Source organism: Perognathus longimembris, chromosome 5 (assembly GCF_023159225.1).
Source record: "Perognathus longimembris pacificus isolate PPM17 chromosome 5, ASM2315922v1, whole genome shotgun sequence".
Taxonomy (NCBI): domain Eukaryota; kingdom Metazoa; phylum Chordata; class Mammalia; order Rodentia; family Heteromyidae; genus Perognathus; species Perognathus longimembris.
The window spans coordinates 43151786-43166941 of record NC_063165.1 but is presented as its reverse complement, the minus strand read 5'-3'; the positions used below and the strand labels follow the sequence as shown (position 1 = coordinate 43166941).

Here is a 15156-nt window from a genome sequence, read left to right as displayed (position 1 = left end):
ACATAGCAAGTTAAAAATAGTTACAACAGTGATATAACAATTGTTTCTATAATATAGAGTTCAATTCACTTAGCATCATCTTATGTGTTCATAAGGTTATAGTTATTGGGCTCTTGTGATCCTCTGCTGTGACTTGCCTAAACCTGTGCTAATTATTCCCTATGAGGGAGACCATAGAGTCCATGTTTCTTTGGGTCTGGCTCACTTCACTTAGTATAATTTTTCCAAGTCCTAGACTAGTATTAGTGTGATGGTGTCAAGGTTGGGTCTTTTCCTCTCTTTGCTAATGTATTTTGGTTAACATTGCCTTAAGAATAGCCCAAATAGCCAGGCACTTGTGGCTCATGCCTGCAGTCCTAGTACTCAGGACGCTGAGATCTGAGGTTCCCAGTTCAACATTAGCTTAGGCAGGAAAGTCCATGAGACTCTTATTTCCAGCTCATCACAGAAAAATCTGGAAATGGTGCTGTGTCTCAAGTAGTAGAGTGTTAGCCTAAAAGTAAAAGAACTCAGGGACAAGGCTCAGGCCCAGAGTTCAAGCTCCAGGACTAGGGGGGTGGGGGGAGAATAAGGAAAAAATAGCCTAATTTACAAATAGAACAGTTGGTGATTTTTGTAAATTAACATTTCAGAGTTTTAAAATGTATTTCAAAGATATTCTTAAGTTTCACTACAGTATTAAATAAATCCAGAAATTTTCTCAGCACTGTGATTCAAATCACACACTTGTCCAGTGGAAATTTACACATTACTGCTCATAATATTTACTGCATAATTATCTTAGTTGTAACAAATATGTCAAATTCCTTCTAAGACCAAAATGTTCTGTTCCTATTCTTAAAAGTATATTTCTTGTGCCTCATTAATTCTACAATATTCATTGACACACAATGATTGTTTCTATAGATATTCATTTAATTCTAAACCCAAATGTTAAGAAAGTTAACGTTCTGTTTTTATTATAAAGAATGTCTGAAACTCACTGTTTGGTTTTTTGGTTGTTTTTTTTTTTGGATTTAAATTCTAGAGGCCACTTTTACAATTCTGCAACATTCTGAATGCTGCTTAAAAGCCTATTACCTAGAACTGTAAGGAAGTACCATTTTTCTCTCTGACCCTCTTTTGTTTTCTGGCACTCCTTCTTCTTTCATCCCTTCTCTCCCATTGTTCTTACCTTTCTTAATAAACATATTTCTTTAATTATTTTGTCAATGTTGATAATTGCTTACAAAACTTACTAAAGAAATTTTGCCAACCCACTGTAATTGAATTTACCCTGTAGCTCTTCTCACTTTTCAGAGATCATAATAAAATAAGAATTCAGAATATTAATTAGTTAGATTTGCTTTGAGGGTTAATTCTGTTGATTATTGAGATTCTTAATGTGAGTTAGCATTACAATTTGTGCTTTATATGCTAAAATCTATTAATTTTCTTGCTCTTCAGCTTAATTTTCACATAATAGCCTCCTGGTTGGCTGTTAAGTCCAGTTCAGACTTGAAAGATACCACCCTCTCTACCTCAGCAACCACACAATTAACATAGAGAAAATGATATTCAATGGAAAAAATATTTCAGAATATTATTTCATGTGCTTTAAGCTTGATATTTCTCTCATAGGAAGGATTTCAAGGTTTATCTAAGTCTATCTCAGCCATTTATAATCATTTACAATGATTTTTCCATATATGTCCATAGCCCACCCATAATTTATTAAATTAAATGAACACTTAACATTGTCTGATCCAAACTATATTGTATTAGTCATTGGGCATTTTTGAACATGAGAGGAAATAAGTGATGAGAGACCTAGTTAGCCATAGATTTGTCACTAGATTTGGCTTATTTGGGAAACATAAACTTCATGTAAATAAGAAAGTTATGTGAAGGCAGAGACAATGAAGGTTTGTCTACTACCAAACATTCAAACATTTGCCAGTTAGGATTTTAAAGCCTTATACTAAAAAATTGGAAAACCACTAGGAAAATCAGCGAGCGGAGATTTATGAGATATTAGATTCGCATCTATGAGATACCACAGTTACATTCAATTTGAGTAACAAATATTCTTACTTATGTTAACATACATTGCTCCCAAAGATCTGCTGGCTTTTATACTGTTTGTATTAACCATTAAATACGGATTTTTATATCAGATGTCCTTCTAATGACTATTATTTGTAGCATGTATTACCCAGTAAAACTTCACTATAGAGTACTCTTTGAATTTAAATATTGAATGACCCCCCCAACATACAATATTGTTTAAAACACTGAAAAAACTATCATTATTTATTGATGTTTTGTTTGTTTGTTTGTTTTCCCCTATATCATGGTTCTGTAGATTGAACCCAAGGTCTCATGCCTGCAAGACAAGTTCTCTACATAGAACTACATCCTGAACAGTCTTATAATTACCATGTGCTAACTGATTGCTCCACTGGAGCTCTATCCTGAACATTCTTTAAACAAAAAAAACATTTTTCTTTATTGTCAAAGTATGTCCCAGATGGCTTACAGATTCATATGTAAGGCAGTGTGTACATTTCTTGTTCAACTTGTTACCTCCTCCCTCATTCTTTACAAGCAGTTTGAATAAACTCACTAAAGAAAACTCCATTTATCTTCATTAGATTTTTTAACTGAATGACCGTTCATGAAAATGAACATAACTCTTACAGATTTTAAAATAAAATTAAAAAGGTCAAATAATCAATAAATACATCCCTCAACAGAATAAGATGGACTTTCTTAGCATGTAAAAGAAAAGGCAACAGGGAGAATGCAGTCAAAACGTTCAGTGCATAATCCACAAAATTAAGAAAATTGAAGGAAACAATGGGGTTGGGAGAGATGGGAGAGAGTGATGATAGAGGTGACATTGAACAAAATTTATTATAGCCATATACTACTTTGCCGAATGGCAACTTCTTTGTACAACTACTTTTTTAAAATAAAATTAAAAAATGTAAAATGAATAATTTTGAATCTTCTATATCTATATTTATATAAATACATAATGTTAATAGAAATAGGAATGAAACAAAATGGGTAAATTGAAACATAAAAGGGGTAAAAGGTAAAGCTTTAATATTAATGAGACATGAACAGATTCTTAGAAATCAACAAGGGAAATATGGAAAAACCAACAAATAAAATATTTATTTAAAAATTTATCAAAGGGCTGGGGATATAGCCTAGTGGCAAGAGTGCCTGCCTCGGATACACGAGGCCCTAGGTTCGATTCCCCAGCACCACATATACAGAAAACGGCCAGAAGCGGCGCTGTGGCTCAAGTGGCAGAGTGCTAGCCTTGAGCGGGAAGAAGCCAGGGACAGTGCTCAGGCCCTGAGTCCAAGGCCCAGGACTGGCCAAAAAAAAAAAAAAAAAAAATTATCAAAGGACACACAATGTTCATTGCTTTTTTTAAACAAGTACATGGAAATAACATAGAAAACTATCAAAATCTCAGTAATAATCAAGGAACTACAAGGCAAAAGAGTAATAATTTGTTGTTATTTTTAAACTAGTAGCACTGCAAAGGGTTAATAAATTTAGGACAGCCAGAACTGGCAAGTCAGTTGGAAAACTGACACTTTTATGTCTCCCTGTTGAGAGTGTAAATTAATGGAAGCTTTCCCTGGGGTAAAGTAGGCATGTCTATCAAACTTTTAAAATATATTTCTATCATTTGACCTAGTAATTCCACTTCCATGAATGTGTAAAAAGAAAATCATCTGAAATGCAAATGCAGAGTTTTGTACAAAGTGGTCATCACTGAATTCCTTTTCAAGAAAATTATGGAAAATGCTCCAACTACTCAGAATAAGAAATTGGGAAGGAACAGGGGGGCTACTTCTTAAGAAATGCTGTTAATATGGACATTTTACTGGCTGTCAATCATTCAAACCTCATCCTATAGTTTGGAAATTTTCATCATCTTCAATATTGTTGAGATGCAAACACTACTATTCAGTGTAAAATCTGAAGTAAAAGCCAGTTATTGTGAAAACTAGGATTGTGCATGAAATTGGCATATTAAACCAATGAAGCTGTTATAGGCTCAGAATTATCTCAGCATTATTAAGACATTACTGATATAAGAAACTCAGCATCAAAGAGAACCAGGTACCTGGTATGTGGGTTTCTACTGGAGTCCTTCTGTCAAGGTCTGGACACAGGGAGATAGGGCCATACTGATGGTAGTGAGAACTTGGTATCTATCCAGACTCACCAGTTGCCATGCCCTCTTTATTTTTCTTTTGTGCATGTACACAAGACACAGTTGCTTGAACTCAGAGCCTTGAACTCTGGCTCTGTTTTTCACTTATGGATGGTGCTCTACCACTTGAGCAATACATCCATTTCTAAATTTTTTGTTAGTGAATTTGAAATTAGAATCTAATAGATTGTCTAGGCTGGCAAAGAACAAAAATCCTCAGATCTCAGCTTCCTGACTAAACCTACAGGCATGAGCTACTGGAACCCAGTAGTGTTGGACTTCCTGTGTCATAATTTGAGGTAATTCTCCTTACACAGAGTCCCCTCTCTCCGGTGATATGAGATGCAATGAGTCCTTCCCATACGAAACCACACAGACAATAGTGCTTTCTTTTTTTTTTTTTTTTTTTTTTTTTTTTTTTTTTTTTTTGGCCAGTCCTGGGCCTTGGACTCAGGGCCTGAGCACTGTCCCTGGCTTCTTCCCGCTCAAGGCTAGCACTCTGCCACTTGAGCCACAGCGCCGCTTCTGGCCGTTTTCTGTATATGTGGTGCTGGGGAATCGAACCTAGGGCCTCGTGTATCCGAGGCAGGCACTCTTGCCACTAGGCTATATCCCCAGCCCGACAATAGTGCTTTCTAAACAGTACACAAACAAGAGTTTAGGAAATTGAGTTTGTATGTACTACATAAATCTATTAGGGGGAAAAAGATAAATTGGACATGGCACATTTCTGTAATTCTAGCATTCAGAAGTCACATGTAGGGAATGGTGAGTTCAAAAAATACAAATACTTGGAAAAATGGGAACAATTACAAAAGATAAAATGGAAACTACTAATATAATTTCAATAAATTTTGGAGAGCTTATAACATCTCTCTTTACTATTTAGTGTCTAATTTTGTGCATGGCATAGCTTATAAATCATAGTTTGGTAAAAGTATTAAATTCACTATTTAGAATAAACAAAAAATTAAATATTTTAATATTCATTTAAAAATTTGAAAAGTTTTATAGTTAAGTTTGCTTTTTTAAAAATATGACTGGCCTTTAGGATCTTATGAATACTTTTTTCACCATGTACTGACTTTCTTTGCCTTTCCACTTAATCTTGGGCCCATAGGTCTTCAAACTTCAGTGGCTGCTTTCCTGCACTCAAAGTTCAAATTCATTTCAGCTTTTCTTCTTTTGACCTTTCCAGACTCTATCTATGAAGGATGATTATGGTTCCCTTTCTCCTCTTCTCTGAAAATGATTAGATGTTACTAGGAAGTAGGATATCAGTGAGGCTTCAGTTCGAGTTCTTGTGGTATCTGTGAATCTCTATTTCTGTCTTTCTGGTGGTCAACTGGAGTAAGAATAACATGGACTTTTCCACCTAGGCTGACTTTGAATGGGATTCTGACATCTCAGCCTCCTGAGAAACTAGGATTACAGGTGCGATCCACCAGCACCTGTTTGAATCCTGTTTTCAAAGAGCCATCTTATGTATTCTCTCTGCTCTCTATTTAAATATATTTATTATCAAGTTCTTTTTCCATTGGTATTTCCTTTCCCTACATTTTTAAAAATAATGCACTATGTTAGGGTTTCTTTTATCTCTCAAACTATGTTAAATTAGTCTTTTTCATTTGTGTGAACTGTGATTTGCTGTTTTTCATCAGAGTTGTCCTCGCCTCTCTACCTTTCCAGATTTGCTCATCCATGACTTCATCATTAACTATAGCATCTAAATAGTTTTATACCAAATCTCTACTGCCAGTCTCACCCTTCATTTATCTGAATACTAGCCCAGAAATAACTTTTAAGCATTCTGTTCTGTCTATCAGCTATTTCACGTTTATTATACTCAGGTCAAAACTAATTTTTGCCTTCAAAGCATTTCTTCCTTTTCCTTCTTATAACATTTGTTCTTATAATGGTACAATTTATCTCCCTAAAAGCAGAGTTATTCTTATTTCTCTATTTTATTTATCTTGGTTTGTCCCTATCCGTGATTATTTTTGTAAACTCTGCATTCTTACATTCTCTAATTTACCTCTTGTTCAGATAGATTTTTTTCCCCACAAAAACAGTGCTATTGCTTGCTTTTGCCTTTTCTAAACTGCATGAAACATGGTTTTTGGATAGTTATGAAATATAGCTCTGTTGTCACTGTCTTTGTCTTGAATCTTTTGACTGCTCACCTAGTGAAAGAATAAGTGCACCACAGAGAAACACTTTTCCCCAAATATTGCTCTAAACTTACTTCTATGTGCATCTACTGGATCCTGGATAATAAAACTTTTCCCCTAAATTGTGACAGTCAAATTATCCAGGCATGGACTGTGAGACAGTGGGTTCCTGGCACAACAGGAGTGTGTGGATAGGCCTGGCAGTGAGCTGGGACACAGTGAGCAAGAAAACAAGAAGATCCTGCTGTGATGCACACAGCTTTGCCAGCTCGCTACAGGGGTTGGTTGGCTTTCTTTTCCAGAATGGGTGAGGATTCTAAATATTGAACATGGGCTTTATAGCAGGAAAGTGACAGTGGGTTCCCATTGGAGTTATTATAAAGTGATTTAAATCTGGATTAACATGTATGAGTGTACATATTAACAATTTCAGTATATTTCCACACATATATGTCAGGTACTGATCAAATCCCATCTCCCTTTCTCCACTCTCTCCAACCCTCCAGCCTTCCCAACCTTCACTAATCTTCTACATTATAGCTGATGTTTTCTCCATTTCTACATATGAAAGATCAGGGGGAGAAAAGGGAATTCCTATGCACTGTTAAGAATGAAAATTAGTACAGCCTGTTGTAGAGAACACCGTGAATGTTTCTCAAAATGTTAAAAATAGAAGTGCCATATGATCCACCTATCCCACTTGTGGGAAGGTATACAAAAACCACAAAACAAGGCTGTCATACCCAAAGGATACCTTTCTGCCTTTGTTTTTTACAGTGCTATTGACAATACTAAAACAATGGAAACAGCCCAGGTGTCCATTGGAAAATGAGAGGCTAAAGAAAACAGCATAGATACACAATGGAATATTATTCATTTATAAACAGAATGAAATTGTGTCATTGTACCAGATCAGATGTAACTATAGGGCAGAATAAGCAGGACACAGACAAATAGCCATTTGAATGTTAAGTGTCACTCACACATTATATTTCATATGGCCTCTCTATCATGGCTTACTTGATCATACAATCCAAAAGCATTCTTTCTCTAACATGAGAAACATTTATCTCTCTCTTGAACCATATCACACTCTATAAAATACCTATTTGATTACACATATTAACTCTTCTACTAGCACAAGTAAGTAGGATATCCCTTATTTTTTCTAAAAATCCACAAAACTCTGTGTGAAAAATTATGAAAATTCTTGGTAATGGATGAATACTCATACTTTCTAAGAGTTCAGGCTCAAAAGGAATGGTGGGATCACATAAACAATGTAGACATTTTGTCTTTATTCATTATCATTATTTACCTGTCAACAGTGAAAGCATTTGCAATGATCTATACATGTTCTCTGTGTCTTGAAATAGCAATAAACATTATCAACTTATTTACAAGAGCTTACTGAACCTCATGAAATTAACAACCATTGAATACTTTGAATTCTCTAAAGAAAATATCACTGCTTATTCTCCTATCCCTTGCTATATTAAATCTGAAAGGAAAGCTATTGTTTTCCATCATGTATCCAGTCAGAAAAGCTGTTACCAGGCAGGCCTCCGAGTTAGCAAAATGAGAGCATTACAGATTGTGCCAAGGAAGAAGAATGGACAAAGCGGGTATAACTTTCCTGACTGTTGATTGGTTGCTGAGCAAATAATGATTTATGGCACATTTTAAATTACTCTTCTGGATGGAATGGTTTATGGAGGGGGGAAATGGGATTGTTCTTTAATATCCTGAAGCTTCTGAAAACCTATGCAACTTTCATTGATCTGTTCTCTGTTGGATAATACTGCTATTTAAAATCAATGACATATTTACTTTTCTCAGAATGCCTCCATAGTAGTAAACCATTTTTTGTTGTTTGTTGAGAAGTAAATTCTTATTCCTTCCCCATTAAGCTAGAGTTTCCCTAGCTGTTGGTGTGCTTTGTGTTTGTAAGTACCCAGTCTATCGTTCCTTCTCTTCCTTGATCTGTTTTCATCTCCACAGTCTCTTGTAATAACTCAAGGTTGATAGTCATCAGTAGTTTGCAAGACAATTACAAACTACTAAACTTTGCACATAGTTCATCACTTAACAGCTTATTGCAGCACAATCTTCATAATAGTTATGTAATAACAAAAAACAACAACATTAGCTTGGTGCTTTTATTTGCGAACATCATATTATTATTGTTTTTAAACAAAAGCAAGAAAAGCGAGATGCCAGTGGTTCATCCTGTAATCAGAACTACTTTGGAGGCTGAGATCTGAGAAATGCAATTCAAGTCACTCTAGGCAAGAAAGTACGTGAGACTCATCACTGATTAGCCACCAAAAAGCCAGAAATAGAGGTGTGGATCAAGTGATAGAGTGCTAGTCTTGAGCAATAAAGCTAAGGGACAGCTCCCAGGTGCTAGTTCAAGCTGGCACAAAAAAATGTGAAAACAATAATAAGATACAACAAAATATTCATAGCAGATTCTCAGATCAAGGTGTAAACCAGCTTAATTTTATTGCCTTAGAATAAGTGTTTTAAGTGAGTTAAAAAGAGGGAGACTATCTGCTCAAGGATGCAGGCCTGCCAAATGGGCCATGATTAATGTGGCCACAATAACCGGGGGATATTTGCCAATTCATCATCACCAACTCTTCAGAGTGATTTTTTTTTTGGTGTCTGACCACTGGTATTCTCCATTAGAGGGCTGTTTCTGCATACATCTATGATTTGCATAATTTTTATCCCTCACTGCTATATGAGGGCTCCATTTCACAACAGGGTATGTAAGCTGGACAGGTTTATTGCTTGTGTGCCTCTAGGCATGCAATGCTGGAATTGATGCTGGTAAAATGAAGTGTGTATGTTTCGCTATTTTGCAAGTTAACCTGTGATATCATGTTTTTTGTTTCTATCTTCTTTGGTTTCAGAAGTAATTCTGAAGCATTGACTACTATTTGAGGCAGATACATTGCATGCTGTCTGGAAAGGTACAAGGTTGGGCATTAAGATATCAGATAAAGATAGAAAGGAAGACATTAAAGGAATTGATGTCTTCAAGTTGAAGCCTGATGTGGGAATTGTAGGATTTGCACATGGAAGGAAGTTACTGATGTTTTCCTTCTCTCAGGGGAAGACTTAAGAGGGGAAGAATTGCTCTAATAAATGAGATATGTGAAGTTTTCAGTTGTAGCTGCAGGACTAAGCAATAAGATCACAGGAATCCTGAAACTGTTGGGAGTTTTGCAGTTGGAAGACTGAACAACTATGGACTGCATATTGCATAGATAAAAGGAGGGAGGGTGATTTGGATGAAAAGAATGTACGGAATGTCCCTTGGAAAGAAATGTACATTATATAAACTAATAACAACTAAAAGAAAGTAGTATTAGGAACAAGGAAACCAATGAGTGACTAAGAGAGATATTTACAGTAAGAGTTTCACTTATGGAAAGTTAGGGTAACTGAAAACCTTATGCATCATTTGCTATAAAAATGAAGCAACTTATAGATCACTTAAGTTTATTACCTTATAAAAATGATAGGTATGATCTTTGATGTAAAAGGTAACTGGTAACTAGGATGTTTTCAAAAGCAGTGTTTGAAAAAATGTGGTATCTGAAAAGAGGTAAGTTTACTAGAATTCTAGTGGGTGAACTGAATGAGAATTTTTTATAGAAATAATATTTATTATAGATAATTAAGAGTTCAAAAGTCAACTGAAATTTTTTCCTTGGGAATCTTTCTACCAAAGTAGTATGTAGGAATGAAAGTGCTAATGCAACAGTTTTTTTTTTTTTTCAGTCATAGGGCTTGAACTCGGGGCTTGGGCATTATCCCTCAGTTTTTAATACACTCAAGGCTACCACTCTATCTCTTTGAGCCACAATACCACTTGTAGTTTCCTGGTGGTTAACTGGAAATAAGAGTCTCCAATTAAGTTTCCTGCCTGGGCTGGCATTGACCTGTGATCCTCAAATCTCAGCCCCCTGTGTGGCTAAGATTACAAGTGTGAGCCGCCAGAATCCAGACACAGCTCTATTTTTTATTTTGAAGTAAATACATATTTAGATTGAATGTTTGGGTTATCCCAAAATTTATATCCCTAGAGTCAGTATTTTGAGATAGATATTAAACTCCAGTGTGAAAGTATCTAGGATTGAAGCCTATGGAAGGTGACTAGGCAGTAACCTCCCTAGAAAGGAAACCCAAGGGGGCTGGGAATACAGCCTAGTGGCAGAGTGCTCGCCATGAAGCCCTGGGTTCGATTCCTCAGCACCACATATATAGAAAAGGCCAGAGGTGGCACTGTGGCTCAAGTGGTAGAGTGCTAGCCTTGAGCAAAAAGAAGCCAGGGACAGTGCTCAGGCCATGAGTCCAAGCCCCAGGACTGGCAAACAACAACAACAACAATAAAAAAAAAAAAAAAAACCAAGAAAGGAAACCCAAGTAGATACTATCTCCCTTATACTATGTGATGACACAGTGAAGAATCAGCCATTTGTGAACCAGAAAGCAAATCTTCTTGGACTTCCCATCCTCCAGACAGGAGAGATACAAATTTCTATTGTCTGTAAGTTACCCAGTCTATAGCATTTGTATGGCATCCTAAGAAGACTAAGACTATATATACCAGACATTCACATTCATCGTCCTTAAACTACATCAATCCTATTATAGAGAAGATAAAGAAGGGAGAATAGAATAAATGTTTATAGAATTGATGCATATGTGCATGATGGAAACTCTGGTCTGTCTGACCACAGAAGGCATTTTCATTTATTTTTTTTGCTTTTTTTTCCTAACATGTCACTTCCTGAAGCACACTGGAATATGAATAAAAGGTGGAAAACAGTCCTCTGGGGTTTATTTAATTTGAGTTGGCAGGCAAATAAACATGTGGGGATGTGGCTTTGACAAAGTACTTGTGGGGCTCACTCTCTACATACCTGTGAGATGTGTAATATTAGGTTCTGCAGGCACTGCTTTATATTTTAAAATGGCATGGTTGGATTACTTTATGATAGTAAAACTAGTCTGTGCTAAAAGTTCTGGACGTGAGGTCTATCACCATGTCTCATGAGCATTTACCCATGAATTACTCAGTGAATGAATGCATTGTTTTAGTAAGCTGTACATCATAGTTCATTGGAAGTATTTTGATTACCTAAACAACTAGAGAGAATATTTGCCAAACATAGAAAACCAAGCTAAATATATAGTTGTAAAAATAATTCTATAACTATCTTTGAATATTACAATATCAATAAATGAGGAGAATGACAAAGAATACATAAATCTAATTACTTTAAAATAATCATTATTGCTTCTAATTCTTGGCAACGTCTTGTTTCATCTACTTTTAGCACATTGTTCATATAGTTGGAGTCAAGAGTTATTATTATGTAACAGAATCTTGTTATATTTATCTTGGCCTTTGAAACATTAGTACTATGGTTCTGGAAACATCATAAATCTAGACTTAAGGTTCAATACATAATGACTGAATACCATCGCCTCTGAGGTCAGAATAAGTTTTATTCAAATCTGATGCTTTGTTAGCCATATAATTCACTGTACATTATATCACCTTTCATACATAAATTTCCTTTTCCATAGAAGCAAAGATATGAAAGCCACATTTTTACAGTTCTCAGTGTATAGGTACGAGATATTGAAAAAATATATAACCTAAAGTCTATATAGCAAAGACTGACATAGTAGATGCGCAATAAATATTAATACTGGGTATTATTTTTATTTCATTTTATTTCTTAAAATCATGTCAAGTGTATCCTAAAGTGCTTGTGCTTTTATTCTCAGTAAGAAAATGTTTTCTATAACTTATCATCTGCACTCTGCATAGTCGGAAAAAGAGCACAAATTTGTTCTCAATGTTTTTGCAAGTTTTCTTATTTAGCTTATGTAGAAAGCTCCAATTGTTTGACGCTGAAGGAGAAAGTACATGTAGGAATTATTAAGAATGTTAGCAATAAGAGAGGAATGATTTTCATTAGAGCTTTCCTCCCCTGAGACTAATCCTCCCAGGAGAAAAAAATGAGTACTGAACATTAATTCACCACTATACATCTCCACTCACTTATTGTGTTTATCTAGAATTTGGCCAGAAACATCAAAAGGCAGAGCAAATAACAGCAGATTAAAGGACACTTCAAAGTGCACAGGATAAAAAACAGATGCTTAGATGGAAAGGGAGTTATGAGTATCAATTTTGATAGGATGTCAGATCTTTTGAAGAAAAAATTTTTGGCAACAGATACCTACTTGAAGGAAGGTCTATATGTAAGATGATTTTTTTCACAAACTGAAATGATTCCCTAATTCTTGTTAATTTGATGATGAATCTTAACAATCATTGTACTTAATCATCATGATCAAATAGCTAACAATTGTAAATATATAATCATACAATTTTCAATATTTTGAAAATTCTGTTGATAACTATCTGTCAAAGCAAAAACATTTATTTTTAAACCTTAATTTAACTGCATAATCTCACTTATTTGAAGTTGTATTCATGTTTTCCATGCAGTGTTGAGCTTACTTAGAGATATAGATAGACAACTATTTTTTCTGTTGGATTGATTATTTGACCCTTTGAAAACATGATATGAATTGAGTTGCCTTTGGTAGTAGATAAGAAAAAAAATCTATTTTTTTCATTAAAAAAAGAATCAGGCTGAATCATGTGTGTTTTACTTTCTTAGAGTATTTCAATAACCTAATTGCCAAAGTACCTCAAGAATTTCAGTGTCTAATTCAGAAGAAGTACTAGAAATTGTACAACAAATTCAGTTGTAAAATAATTAATGAGTTTTGTCACATCCAAAGATTGAGGCAACATAAACAATTATCCAACTCCGTGTTTTCATTAAAGTTGACAGACAAACATACTCTCTGAATCTGGTGATGTACACACATACATGAAAACATATATTAATGGATAGTAGGAGTGACAATGAGTAACAGAATGAATTCATAAACAACATGTGGAGTGGTTATGAATTTTAAAAAGTTTTATCTTTCAAAAGAATTTAAAGTACTTGAATGGAATACTATTCTTTCAATTTTGTAGATTTTTTTTTTTTTTGCCAGTCCTGGGGCTTGGACTCAGGAGCACTGTCCCTGACTTCTTTTTGCTCAAGGCTAGCAATTTTGTAGATTTTTTTTAACCCCTTTGTAAAACTTCTCATTTTCTATCAAGTTTATTTATAATAAAATATTTTTTAAGGTTTTTTGTTTTGTTTTGTTTTGCCAGACCTGGGGCTTGGACTCAGGGTCTGAGCACTGTCCCTGGCTTCTTTTTGCTCAAGGCTAACACTCTACCACTTGAGCCACAGTGCCACTTCTGGCTTTTTCTGTGTATATGTTACTGAGGAATCGAACCTAGGGCTTCATTCATGTAAGAAAAGCACTCCATCACTAGGCCATATTCCCAGCCCCTTTTAAAGTTTCATAGCTTTGTTTTTATTTCACTGAAAAAAAATACTACCTTGCTTAACTTCAGACTTCTGCTAATGTTATCTGAAAAAAAAAAAGCATACTGAATAAATATTTATTTCCTTGTTACCAAGGTTTTAGAAGTGAATTCTGAAAATGGGTTCCAGAAATAATTCAAACAATGAATATATTACTGAAATAAGTCCATACTTTTTTCTGAAAAAAATTTTCTAAAATCTATGTAGGTATTTATATTTATGTAGCCGAAGATAGAACCAGTCTGTGTGAAGAAAGAAGATGAAAGAATAAAGAGAAAAGTAAGAGAGATAAAGAGAAAGGAGCAAGAGAGTTGAAGAGAGGTGTTAGAAAGGGAGAGAGAAAGGACAGAGAAAGAGAGAGAGGTGTGAGAGCTGAGAGCGCTGAGATCCATCTCCTCATGTTGAGGAGATGAGGAGAAGGATCTTGTCTACATGTGTAGCTGAGGGTAACAGGATGGTCATTTTTGTTCTCCATCCTTGTTAGGCCCTGTGAAGCCAACTAAACATTTAGAGGACATAACAACAGACAGACATGTACGCTTCTCATATACTTTTCACAAGTTTGCTTCTCATATGCTTTTTCCAGAGGCAATTGGCACTGGCCCATCTGCCTGTATTGAAAATTTTGTATGGTTTTCAAACAATGTTATGAATATCCAAATGACACTTGAAAGAAAAAACATTTCTGAACCCGTGTAGGATGAATACTGAGACAAGCCTTCTTATACTCTACATCTTACATTAAGCTTAAGGTGGACCATAAATAATGATGCTTATTGAAATGAACTCCAAGAAATGGAAACAAGAAGTTTTTTTGTTTGTTTGTTTTGTTTTTGCCAATCCTGGGGCTTGGACTCAGGGCCTGAGCACTGTCCCTGGCTTTGTTTTGCTCGGCTTGCACTCTACCATTTGAGCCACATGGCCCCTTCCAGTTTTTCTGTTTATGTGGTTCTGAGGAATTCAACCCAGAGCTTCATACTTGCAAGGCAAGCACTCTACCGCTAAGCCATATTCCCAGCCCAAGAGAGGTTTGTGTTTTGCTTTTTGTTATTGTACTGCTGCAGTTCTTTCTTTCTTTTTTCCTTTTGGTTTATTCCCTGTTGTCAGTTTTTTATTTCTGTAGCCTTCGTCTTATATGCAAGTTTATCTTATGTGAGGAAGGGAAGAGGAATCACAGAAATGGTGGGACAAAGGATGAAGCCATGTAACAGTGATACTCACGAGATATTATGTTGGAAATGAACTTTACAACTTGGGGGGCAGGGAAGTGGGAGAA

At 35.3% G+C, this 15156-nt stretch overlaps 1 protein-coding gene across 2 annotated transcripts in view; it reads left to right on the top strand.

Annotated features, from left to right (window-relative positions):
• The window catches only part of LOC125351717 (limbic system associated membrane protein), a 620820-nt gene that overhangs the window by 347857 nt on the left and 257807 nt on the right, over positions 1–15156 (top strand). The window lies entirely within an intron of this gene.